Genomic DNA, 12,031 nt, shown 5'->3' on the forward strand with positions numbered 1-12,031 from the left:
CTGGCAGGGTATATTCTTAAAAGAATCTACAAGTCTGGTTAAAATCCCAAGTCAGTATAATAAAAACATTTCTAAACCCTGAAAGTTAGTCCAGAGTAACTGCAATTTACTAATATTCTTTGAATCAAATTTCCTTCTGAAGATAATTTAATATAGACAGCTTCCTTTTCTTTGTCTTTGTCCACATGAAAGTCATTTATTCAAATGTAAAAAAAGTTATAATAAATAAAGGGAGAGTGTTGACTTTTTAATGACCACCAATCATGTATCAATTTGCCTTTCCTCCCCATAACTGCTATCAGAAGGCAGTTGCCTTTTCAAAAATGTTTACACACGTACAAGTCATATATTTAAATCTCACAAAAGGCTATAAAAGTTACAGAATTTCCCCGTACCACAACTCCATATGCACAGGTCAGAGGGCTTTCTGAATAATAAGTCACATTGTGTTAGGACACAAATGATTTCAAGGAATGATTTTGTTGGTGGTGAATCAATCACCTTAAGAATGACCTGTGAGAGTGGCGCCTGGGTGGCTCAGTTGGTTAAGCATCCAACTTCAGCTCAGGTCATGAACTCATGGTTCATGGGTTTGAGGTCCGCGTCGGGCTTTGTGTTGACAACTCAGAGCCTGGAGCCTGCTTCGGATTCTGTGTCTCCCTCTCTTTCTGCCCCTCCCCCACTCATGCTCTGTCTCTGTCTCAAAAATAAACATAAAAAAATTAAAAAAAAAAAAAGAATGACCTGTGAGAGGGATCCCAGGGCTTCTTAAAGTGTCCAAGTAGCCTCCACTCTGGGAAACATTGCATATTAACTCAACGCTGCTAATGCCTTTTCCACTTTGGTGGATGATCTGCTGGAGGGAGGCTAGGGGCAGGGATGACTGAGTCTGGACCTTGAAGGTTAGTACCTATGGTGCATTAATGGCTCATAATCTGTGGGCAGCAGCATGGTGATCTGCAAGAGGCTCAAGCTTTTGTGCCCAACAAATCTGAATTTGAATTCAGACTATACCACTAACTAGATCTGTCATCTAGTTACTTAACCTCTCTGAGCCTCAGTTCCCTAAATATCTACCTTTGCAGCCCTATGCCTAGCACATTGCCTGAGCAGTGCAGACAGGAAGAAAGGAAGGAGGGAATGCCAGAAGCAATGTGTATAGACTAAGCTGTCAAGAAGTTTGCCAGTGGAGAAGATGAGGGAAGTGCCTCTAAAAAACTAGTTTTTAATGTTTATTTTTGATATAGGCAGAGCATGCATGCGGGAGGGTGCAGAGAGGGAGACGCAGAATCCAACGGAAGCTCCAGGCTCTGAGTTGTTTGCCCAGAGCCCGACGCGGGGCTCAAACCCATGAACCATGAGATCGTGACCTGAGCCGAAGTCAGGCGCTCAACCTACTGAGCCACCCAGACACCCCGAGGGAAGTGTCTTTGAATGGCTTTTAAAGACGCTTCAAATCCTCAAACACTCTGATACTTGGACATCAGAGGGTCTCCGAGATGTGTGCCATGATTATTATATTCTCAGGACAGGGCAGCTAAGAGAATCCCGTGTGGTTTGGCTGTCAGATGTCCTAACCTACTGATTCAGAGAGAAGCAACGTGGATTGTAGGGAGATGGTGGTAAAAGTGGCACTGAGCAAAATGAAGTGGGCTAAGGGGAAATCTTCGGAGTTGGCAAAACTACTGGGAAGCTCCAGATACTTGGACTATGTCTGGAAAGTTGCACTAGCTATGTGGGATGCTGGTTATTGTCTTAAAAAAAAAAACAAAAAACATTAAATTGCTGAATGCATCAAGTTTGTAGAAGAGTACTTTTAAATGCAACTTTCTACAAGGATGGAAATGTTCTCTACCTGCATTGTCCAGTGTAATGATAGCTATTAGTCCTGTGTTGCCATTGAACCCCTGAAGGGTGACCAGGACGACTGAAGAATTAAATTTTAGATTTTACTCCGTTCCAATAATTTAAATGTAAATAGTCGCATGTGGCTAAGTGAACACCATATTGGACAGCACAGTTCTAGATTGTCACACAGATGAATCATTCACATTTGCTTTTAAAATATGCTTTGGACATCATTTTTTTTTTTTTAATCATGACACTTATGTCCCATGGTTAAAGTAAGGGTACATCACGCCTAGCGAAGTATTTGATTATATTATTCTACTTTAGGAGAATTTCAATTTAATAAATCGTATACAAATTTATACATCCAGAAATCTCAAACCAGCAATAAGAAAAAGCAAATAAAAGGTCTCTTACTGGCATATAATTTCCATAAAGCCTATGCAGTTTTTTTAACAGATCAGGTAACAGAGTCACCACTGGGACCCACACTTCGGGAATTCAGACAGTAACTGAGGAGTGGAATACTTAACAAAAATGGGACATGAGAAGTTTTCAGAGAGATACACAGAGGCCCAGAGCAGCCCGGCTAACAAATGGCAGGGTCGGGATTTGCACCCTGAGAGTCTGACCCTAAGGTCTGTGCGTTAACCCACTAAGCTCTGATGGAACACCACCGTCTGGGGAAACCACACACATAAAACCCATAAACATAAGTACCACAGTACTTAGTTTTGTAGGTTCTTGGGCATGAAGGGGTCTCCAAAAGACTGCTAATGCACTCTAGCATTTTCCTCCATGAGTTATCCTGCTTTGTCACGAATCAATCTAATTATGAAACAACTCACCATCGCCTAGGGCCATATATTTTACATCCGGACTGCTGTGACCTTCGTGAAACAAAAAAATAAAGAGCTGGTGATCCTGTTTTATTCAGTAAATATTTACTGAGCACCTGTTCTGTGCCAGGCACTAGGGATACAGTGGTGAACAAAACAATGTCTCTGTCCTCATGGAGCTTGGAAAGAAGTGGGAGACAGACGAGGCAGCTGGAAACGTATATGCCCCTGGTGAGGAGTTCCACAAAGGAAACTCAGGTGCCATAAGGCGGCAAGTAGTGGCTGGGGGTGGGGAGGTGCCAGTTCATGTGGGGAAGGTGAGAGCATGCTTCTTGGAGACACGTGGAGGTGAGAGAGGGAGCCCGGGTGAATACCTGGAGAAGACCAGTCTGCACAGGGAACGGCAGATGTGAGCTGGGACAGAACTCAGCATGTCTGCAGAAGAGCACTGAGGTCAATGTGGCCGGGGCAGAATGAGGGAAGGGATGGGGGGATCGGGAGGGGTCCTGGAGGGTCTCCTTGGCCACGACGATGGCCCTGGCTAGTCCTCAGAGGGAAAGTGTTTCCCACAGCGGCTCGTCTGTGCTTGCACCTAAGCCATCCCCTTTCCTGTGGAACTCTCACCTGTCCTCCTCCTTCCCACTGGCCTTGCTCTCCCCCTGGCTGCCATCGCCTCCTCAACAGACCACAGTGATGTTCCCAGGCAAGTTCCCCTCTCCTGCCTCTTACCCCCAACCCACTGGCACGTGGGGTCCACGTCATTCCTCAGCTCCCATCAGGTCACCGATGCCTCAGTGCAGTTACGTCATAGACGCCGCATGTCCTTCCTGGTCAAACTGGTGTCAAGATGGCCGGCACACTGCACTGACTTCTCACTGTTTCTGATCCAGGGCTCCCTCCCTCCCATTGAAGAGTAATGTCTCTGTGACCCCAGAACCTCATGCTTGTGCTTGTCCTGTTCCCTACCCTGGACTGCCTTCCCTCTGCCTCCTCGTGCCTCAAACTTCATTTCCTCAGTCCTTTCTGCCATTCTCCAACTTCACGAAGCTTTTCTTCATTCCCCTCTTTGATGAGATGTATTGAATCCATGAACCCTTCCTGTCCTCTCTTACAAGAGTCAATCTAGTTGACTGGTGTCCTGTTAGCTGTGTTCTTGTCCTTTCCCCCCAGATCAAACTCTTTGAAGGCAAGTGAACTCAGCGGCACTAGGTCATTTGATGACTCCTGTAAGAAGGAGAAAACAGCATGCTTTCATCTGAGTGAAAGCCAACCAGCATCAGAGACCATGGCTTGAAAAAGGTAGGCCAGGCCTGATTTCTGGCCCTGGGATCAAGCAACCATGAGCAGGACACAAGGTCACATCTCTCCACGGTGGTCCTGGAAGCACTATCTTACTCAGGTTGGAATCTCTGGCACTGCCTTGCACAGTGCCCCGCCTGAATAAAGCCTTGGAATTTGCTAGACTAAGTTCAACGCTGATTTTTATGGATGTGAGGCTCGAAAGAAAAGAGGATGCTGTGTTTGGGGTTGGCGGTGGGTGGGTGGGTGGGCCCGTGGCCCCTTGAAATTTATGCTTTGATTGGTTCTTTAACAATAGCCCAAAAAGTGATGGTGAGAGCAGGGCAACACAGAAGATTGTGGATTGTGAGAGCAGAGTACCAAAACGACTCATTTTCAAGTTGACTGTTGAACTCAGGGTTCGTCAGTCAGTTTTCTGTTGAGGCCTGCTTTAGCCCAGCTAACAGATATGCACATTTCAGTCTTAGATGTGTAGTCCACAAGGATTGGGAAGAAGCAGTAACTGCTGATCAAGCAAGAGAGAGAATCTAAGAGGCTACCAGGCAGATGAAATTTAATGATCTTGATCAAGTTACTTAATGGATGGAGACTCAATTTTCCCATCTTTAAAATGGAATGATAATTTTCAACTTAAAGAATTTTCATGCAGAATTTACTATAATGAACATAAAGTACATGCCATGGAATTAGCATTTTATATCATATATGTTTGTTGTAAGTATTGTTACTCAAGGTAAACAGAAGTGTCCCTGATACAGAAGAGACCAGAAGAAGCAGAATATTGAGGATGATGATTGGTGATTGGCTGGCTTTTGAGTTTCCACGCACTTTCTGGCCCAGGATGTGAGTTATTCTAAAGGGCTGCTTGATATTGTGCGCCCTCTCTCTCTCTCTCTCTCACACACACACACACACACACACACACGTGTGTGCATGCGTGCAATTAAGTGTTCTATGAACCTTTGGCTAGGTTTTAAATTTAATTTCATTTAAAGCTATGCTGTGCGCCAGTTTGAGGCCTCAGATTAAATAGTTAGAATGTGACCCCAATTCCAAGTATTAAAGGAAGGAAAATTTTTTTTTTAAAAAACGATGTCAGCAAGACAATGTAATTTATCCATGATTTCAGAGGGTAATGCTAATGCCAGAGCATGTCCCAGAGCTCTGCTTGGGAAGCATGCTCATTAAATGAGCAATCTGTCTCCACCCATAATAATTTTAGAGTTAGACAATTTACCTTCATGCAATAAAGAGGGCCCCAGGCAATGCTCATGGCTTGGGGAGAGTAGCAAGTTTCCCTCTAGATATAAATGAAGCTCCCAGAGGTACGAAGGCATCGTGTATTTCAACCCCTTGACTCTCTCAAAGTACATTCCAGGTACTTACATATTCATGCTAGCTCTTTCAAAGAGTATAGACTTCCGAATCAAGACTTAGAATGGGCTCTCAGCTCATGGAGAACTTAGAAGACTGAACCGTTCAAGGCTCATTTGCAAAGTGGGGGATGAGTTTATATTGCAGAGTTGTTATGCACATTCAATTGGGTAACATTTGTAACCCTTGAGAGCGCTTGGCACGCAAAGTGTGCTCCATGTGAATTCCTTTCTCAAAGCATAAAATCTTGACCTGAGATGAAGTGGAGTGATGTTGAGCAAGTTAGTGGCTTGAGACTCAGTTTTCCCATCTGTAAAATGGAACCATAGTTCCCAACTTAAAGAAGTTTTATGCAGACTAACTATAGTGAACGTAAAGTATGTACCACAGAGCCAGTTTACCTGGAGTGCAATAAATAATTATTAATAATCAACATTTGCTAATGAATGAATTTCCTTCTTTACCAATGAAGTGTCAAATATCACCCTATTAACATTTCAGATACACTTAAAATATCACCACTTATTTCCAGTCTCCACTCCTGCTATATTTTGCGTGGGAAAAGACTTGAATTTGGAGAAGGGAAGAGTTGAGTCTTGCAAGACCTGGGGGTGAAAGCAAGGTCACAATTACCAACTGCCAATTCTGGCAATATTCGTTTTCCAGGCTTTAGCGGGCCTTCCAGGCCTTCTTTCCCATAGACAACTTGGCCGGCCAGCCATTGAGCCCACGGTCACACTCTTACCGGGTTTGTTTCTTTGTTTTCACGAATCTCTTTGCTAGCAAAAGCCTCATCTAACCCCTGGGCCTTGGACACAAGACCCTGCCTTGACCTCAAGCTTTCACATATTCTGAATCCACTCCTCGTGTCCTGCTGGCCTCACCCCGTCACTGCCTTTGTGGTCTCGTCTCTTCTGCTTCCGCATCTCTCCAGACTTGCCCCTTCATCCCACTGTCACCCACATTCCCGTTGCCCACCCGTGCCAAGACCCCGTCTTCTGTTTGATCAGACCGAGGGTTTCGAGATCCCAGGTCCGTGTCCCCGGTGAGAACACCACTTTGGAAGAGGAGGGCAGGCGGCAACAGGAGTGAACGTTTGCAGGGAAGAACTCTCAGAGTGCCTGCTCATACCCTGAAGAATGTCAGCCTCAGAGTTTTGGGGGAAAGAAAACAATTTGTCGATCAAGTCGCTTTTGGCTCTCTGTGGAGTTTTCCAAATTTCTTCTGGAAGGCCCCCATTCTGTGGCTGGGGGTAGGAAAACCCACACCTGGGAGGCCTGCTTGTCTTTTCCATGCCCGTCTTCATCCTGAGCATTCCTGAGAGGTACCGGCCGTCCGTGCTGGTGGCCTGGCCCCGGGCTCTGTGGGGAGGAACGCGGCCACACTCAGACATTCCAGCGGCTGCTCCAGGCCGGTGGCACTTCATGAAGTCCTGGACCACACCCTCTCTTTGGAGTGTTTGCTGGTGTTGCCATGGCAACCAAACACCCTTCCTTTATGTCACCCCCCTCCCATTCCAGTCAGCTCCGTCACCAACACCTCCGTCACGGGCCTCCTCACATCCCTCCCCAGTTGCCCAGGGACACAGAGCCTAGAGGGTGAGGATCAAGACCTCTTCCCCTGGCTGATACCCTGGAGTGAGACGGCTTGGAGGGTCCAGGGGGCTGACTGGCCTTTTCAGTCAGACCTTGGTGTAGACACAGCAGATGACATGGTGGAGCCAGAGTGCCGTGGAACGCTTCCATTCTGTAACTGTATAGACACCGAGTAGCTGAATGGTCTGAGAACACCACCAGGCTAGAGAGTGGGGATGAGACCTACGCCTTATACCAGTTAGATCAAAACCCCGTGGGCTCAGAGGGGAGTTCAGGGAGGAGTCCCACTTCCATGAATGCCAACAAACTCGTGTCACAAGGAGCCTTGAAAGCGCACAGGTCCTGTGCCACCGTCATGCCTTCTCCGCGGCAGGCACTGACTCCGTGCCAGTGACCCCGGGGGAAGAGGCACGATCGGACGTGTAAAGGTTGCCGTGTCTGCTGTGCTGGACGCAAGAAACACTGCAACCCCCTCATCGGCAAAACAAAACAATAGATCAAAGAACGGTCAAATTTTGCTGCTAGTTCAGTTCGCTCACCGTGGTGACCTAAGACAGATTCCAGGTTCTAGGGGAGACGGAAAGTGGCTCAAGCGAGCCACACGGCAGCATGCGGTAAAAAAAAAAAAAAAAAAAAAAAAAGACACACTGTGAGGGGTGCGTGGGCGGCAGCCTGCTTGGGATTCTTTCTCCCTTTCTGTGTCTCTCTCTCTCAAAATAAATAAATAGACATTAAAAAAAAACAAACAAACAACAACAACAACAACCCAATGATGCATTGTGGCTCGCATACTTAGCTGCTGTGTGGCCTTGGGCAAATTACTTAGGACCTCTGAGTTTCCTCTGAGTTCAGTGTAGACAGTCGCAGCATCTGTGCATAGGGTTCTTGTTGGGGTGATTAGACAAGAGAAGCCATGCCAAGGTGCTCAGACAGTGTTTGGGACATAATAAGCAATAAACACACGTTACTTGCTGTTAAAAACAAGAGCCTCTTGGGGCGCCTGGGTGGCTCAGTTAAGCATCCAACTCCAGGTTTTGGCTCAGGTCATGATCTCACGGTTTGTGGGCTTGAGCCCCGCACTGGGCTCTGCATTGACAGAACGGAGCCTGCTTGGGATTCTCCCTCTCTTCCTCTCTCTCTGCCCCTTCCCCGCTCACTGTCTCTGTCTCTCTCTCAAAATTAAGTAAACCTAAAAAAACAACAACAGCCTCTTTAGCAACAAAAGAAATCTCACTAAACAGGATAAACCCTCTTAAAGGAAGCTCCGTTTCGAAGATACGAAAGGATCTTTTGTCACATAAAAAAGAATGCATAAATATGAACTTAGAACATGTTTTCTTGCTACCCTATGTTGTCGATGTTATCAAGAGAAAGCTACTGATAACATCAGGGACAAATCTGGCTCCATTTTAGTGTCCAAGGGGCACAGAAGAGGGCCAGGGAGTACCCCTGTTGATGCTTACGAGGTGTGTTCCAGGCATTGTGCTAAGTGCTTTCAAAAGCATCCTCTCCTGCAAGCCTCAGGCTGCCTGTGTGGTTATTTAGCTACTGTGTCTCAGCTCAAACCCACCCTTTTGTATCCTGCTTTGCAATGCTGCTTTTGGAAAACTGCAAACATGGCTTCCTTTTTGTCTGTCAGTTCCATGTTAGGTTTTGTCCACAGGGGGCAGGAGAGGAGACTGGAAGGAAGGTGGAGGGAGACGGGATTGGTTCCTTCCTGTCTGCTTGCTGTGTGTGTCTATGCCATCCTACCAGTGGCTTTTCACCGTGGTAACAGCCCCATGTTATGGTCTCCATTATCTACATGTGCTCGAGGAACCTGCCTCATTATGTTCTCACAAGAACCTTCCAGCACTGGGCAAAGAACCTCTCCTCCTCGGGGGCATCCAGCTTCTGTTAAACCAACTTCCCCTCTTTGTTCTTCTAGCCCAAGGGTAGGGGCTGCTTCCTACAGTCATTATTAGTACCTCTGTGCTATTTTGGGGTTTCAAATATTTTCGCTTTTCTGATCCTCCAGTATCTTTTAAACAAATCCCTATATTAAATTCTCCCTGTTGAAATCTTAACTGAATCCTAACTGATACACTGCTCAAGTGGCAGAAACAGATGAAGACTTTGAAATCCTTCGTTTTATGCCACCTAACATACCAAATTAACACCATTAAGACTATCTTAAAATACAGATTTAGAAATGAAAATGGCCGTTCAGAAAACATAAGTAAAATGCTGTGAAATTGATTATGTAGTAATGGGGCCAGAAGGCCTCAGAAATGTGGTTTTTGTTCTCACTCTATTTCCATTATCAGTGCACAATGAACCTGTATTCACTTTTGGACGTATCATAATTTATATACGATATATGATGCATACATCGTAGATTTTCCTAAATAGTCCCGATTTCAGATAGTCTGTGCCAATTCTGCTTCGGCTAATTAGGGTGAACAAAAGAATGGCACACATCTTACTATTCACCATTTCCATACCCACGTGAGGCACTGATCATGGATCTCATCACTCTCTCTGGCTAGATACAGATGCATCCTCAGAATTCTTTTCAAATCACAGGCAGCCACTACCACTTGGCCAAATTTAGCACTCAAGTAGAAACCTATTCTCCAACCCTGTAATCAATCTTAGGGTTCATAGAAATTTTACTTTTAGCATCAAAATTTCATCTTCCAGATCATCACCCTGAAGAGCTACAACATTCCTGTGCCAAATGATATATATGTAATAATTTTTAGTTTGAAGTATATATTAAGACCCAGTCAGGAAACGGCACACATTTTAGGTAATGCAACAGAGGAAGTTCCAATTAGAAAGGTTTTGGAATAAAAGAAAGGGCATATAGAGAATTGTGGGGAAACCCAAAGATGAGCAGCAGGAAGCAGCTCGTACTTTGAGAAGATGAGATAGTGCTGCCGAAGCCCAGGAGGTGGCGCCACCGGAAGGGAGTTGTAATCACGGCAGAGCCGGAGGAGTTCCGAGACCAGATAGGCAGCTGGAATCATGAGGGAGATGCTAGAGACACTATCCAAGTCAGAGAGGGAGAGGTACCCTGGCTTGCTCCCTCCTCCTGTCCTCCAGTCTTCCCCCAAGCGCCTCCATTGTCCTGGACCCCCTCCAAGTGCCTCTATTATCCCACTGGACTGGAAGCCTATTGACATGAGAGTCTGGGAAATGTAGTTTATAATAGAGTCATCTCTATGTGACACGGAGCAGAGCAGCAGAAGGTTGGAAAAGGGATCTGAGGACAGACAGTTGGCTTTTGAGGACTGTAGGCATTACCATGTTATACTCAATAGTCACCAGGACAAATGCAGTGAGGGCATGTCCAATCTAGCCTTACTCTTGGGCACTTAGGTCCTGCGACATCACCAGGGCGTTGTGTGAGGTGGTTTCGTCTCTAAGCCGGTAGGTCTCAGAGCACTGTCTGACCCATGGGGCAGCAAGAGCCTCAGGGTCACTTGACATCTGAATCCTTCTAAACAAAGGAAGTTGTTCCCAACTGTTAAGCACAGAACATAGCTGAGGTTCTCCTACCCGGAAAGGTTGTAAGGGATCAGTTACACCCGATTCACAGCGCTGTGTCAACACGCATATTCATAAACTCTAACAAAGGGCACTTTTGGTGAAACATGGTGTCAAAACCTGCCCATTCTTACAGGAATCAATCCAATTATAGCCTACACTGCAAAGTTCCAGAACAAGGAGGAATTTTTTTTTCCCCTCACTTTGGAAAAGTGCAGACATGAGCCAAATCCTGGAGTCCCACATATATCCAGAGAAATTGTCAGCCATCCTACAGAATGCTGAGGTTTCATTTGACGCTAAACTGCTCATTAATTGGCACAATAAATTAGGCACTGTTGACGGGAGGAGGGTTGGAGGCTGCGAGTTATCAAAGTCAGAGCTGGGCCTGAATCAACAAGCCAAGGGATGCTGCCCTGAAGGGCAGAAGGTTTTTGTTCCCCAAGTTCTCTCTCAGATATCGGGTGTCACCATGCACGTATGTGCAACACAGAGACCAGGCCAAAGAACCCCTAAAGCCCAATACAGGGCTATGCCGAACAGAGCAGGAGTCACAATTTTTTAGCTCTGCATTACAGTCATATGACAGACAACACACCAAGCCGAGACCAAATAAACAAAAAGAGACAATGTGCTTCGTTTGCACTCTGAGCTGTTTTCTTAACGGTAGTGCTTAAGTTTGCACTGATCCAGCCACCTTCTCTCCTACTGCCTGAGATAGGGTAACAGGCCAGTGACCTGGGAAAATCTCAACGGGAGGAGTTTTTCCCTTTCTAGGAAACACAGTGAGAAACAAACTCCTAGGAGGCAGTGGCAGTATGGTTTCACGGTGAGAGTCAGACACCTGTGGTTGAAATGCCTGTACTTGCCCTTAGCTGTGACCTTGGGCACGTCGTATCAAGTCTCTGACACTCTGCTTTCCGCTTACTTAAGAGTAGTCATTTCACAAGACTCCCGTGAAGACTGAAGACTATTTTGCAGTGAAGCGTTTAGCACAAGTGCCTGGCACGCATTAGGTGTGGGATATGCACATCACATCCGGGAAGTTCCAAATGCAAAGGGACAGAGAAATACTGTCGTTGGAAGAAACCCTTCCCTTCCAATAGTTCTTTTAGATTCCAAATTGCCTTCTCCTTTCTCTTTCTTTCTTTTGCTGGCCCTGGAGCACTCATCCCCGCCCCTCAACCCAGGGTTTCCATGTAAGTTTCTGAGGTTCACCTGCTCAGATGTATTGGGATGAAGTGGCCATCTTTCTTTTTGCTCTCCTCTGTCAGAGCAAAGACTCAGCATGTTATGCATACATAGCCCAACCCGCACTTTCTACACTTTCTACTACACTTTCCTCTCCTTTTTGTGGTGAGTTCATGCCTAGGGGAGGGCAACCTCGATGCTCCGTCACTGGCTGGCTGGAATAGGTTGTTTTTGGCCACTGATCCGATCCCCTTTATTTAACAGACCCCCTTCGTGGCCTAAAACAATAACTGTTTTATTATGTTGCATAATTCTGGGGTCAGGAATTCAGGCAAGGTTTGGCAGGGTGATTCT

This window comes from Panthera uncia, chromosome F1, assembly GCF_023721935.1.
Source record: "Panthera uncia isolate 11264 chromosome F1, Puncia_PCG_1.0, whole genome shotgun sequence".
Lineage (NCBI taxonomy): Eukaryota > Metazoa > Chordata > Mammalia > Carnivora > Felidae > Panthera > Panthera uncia.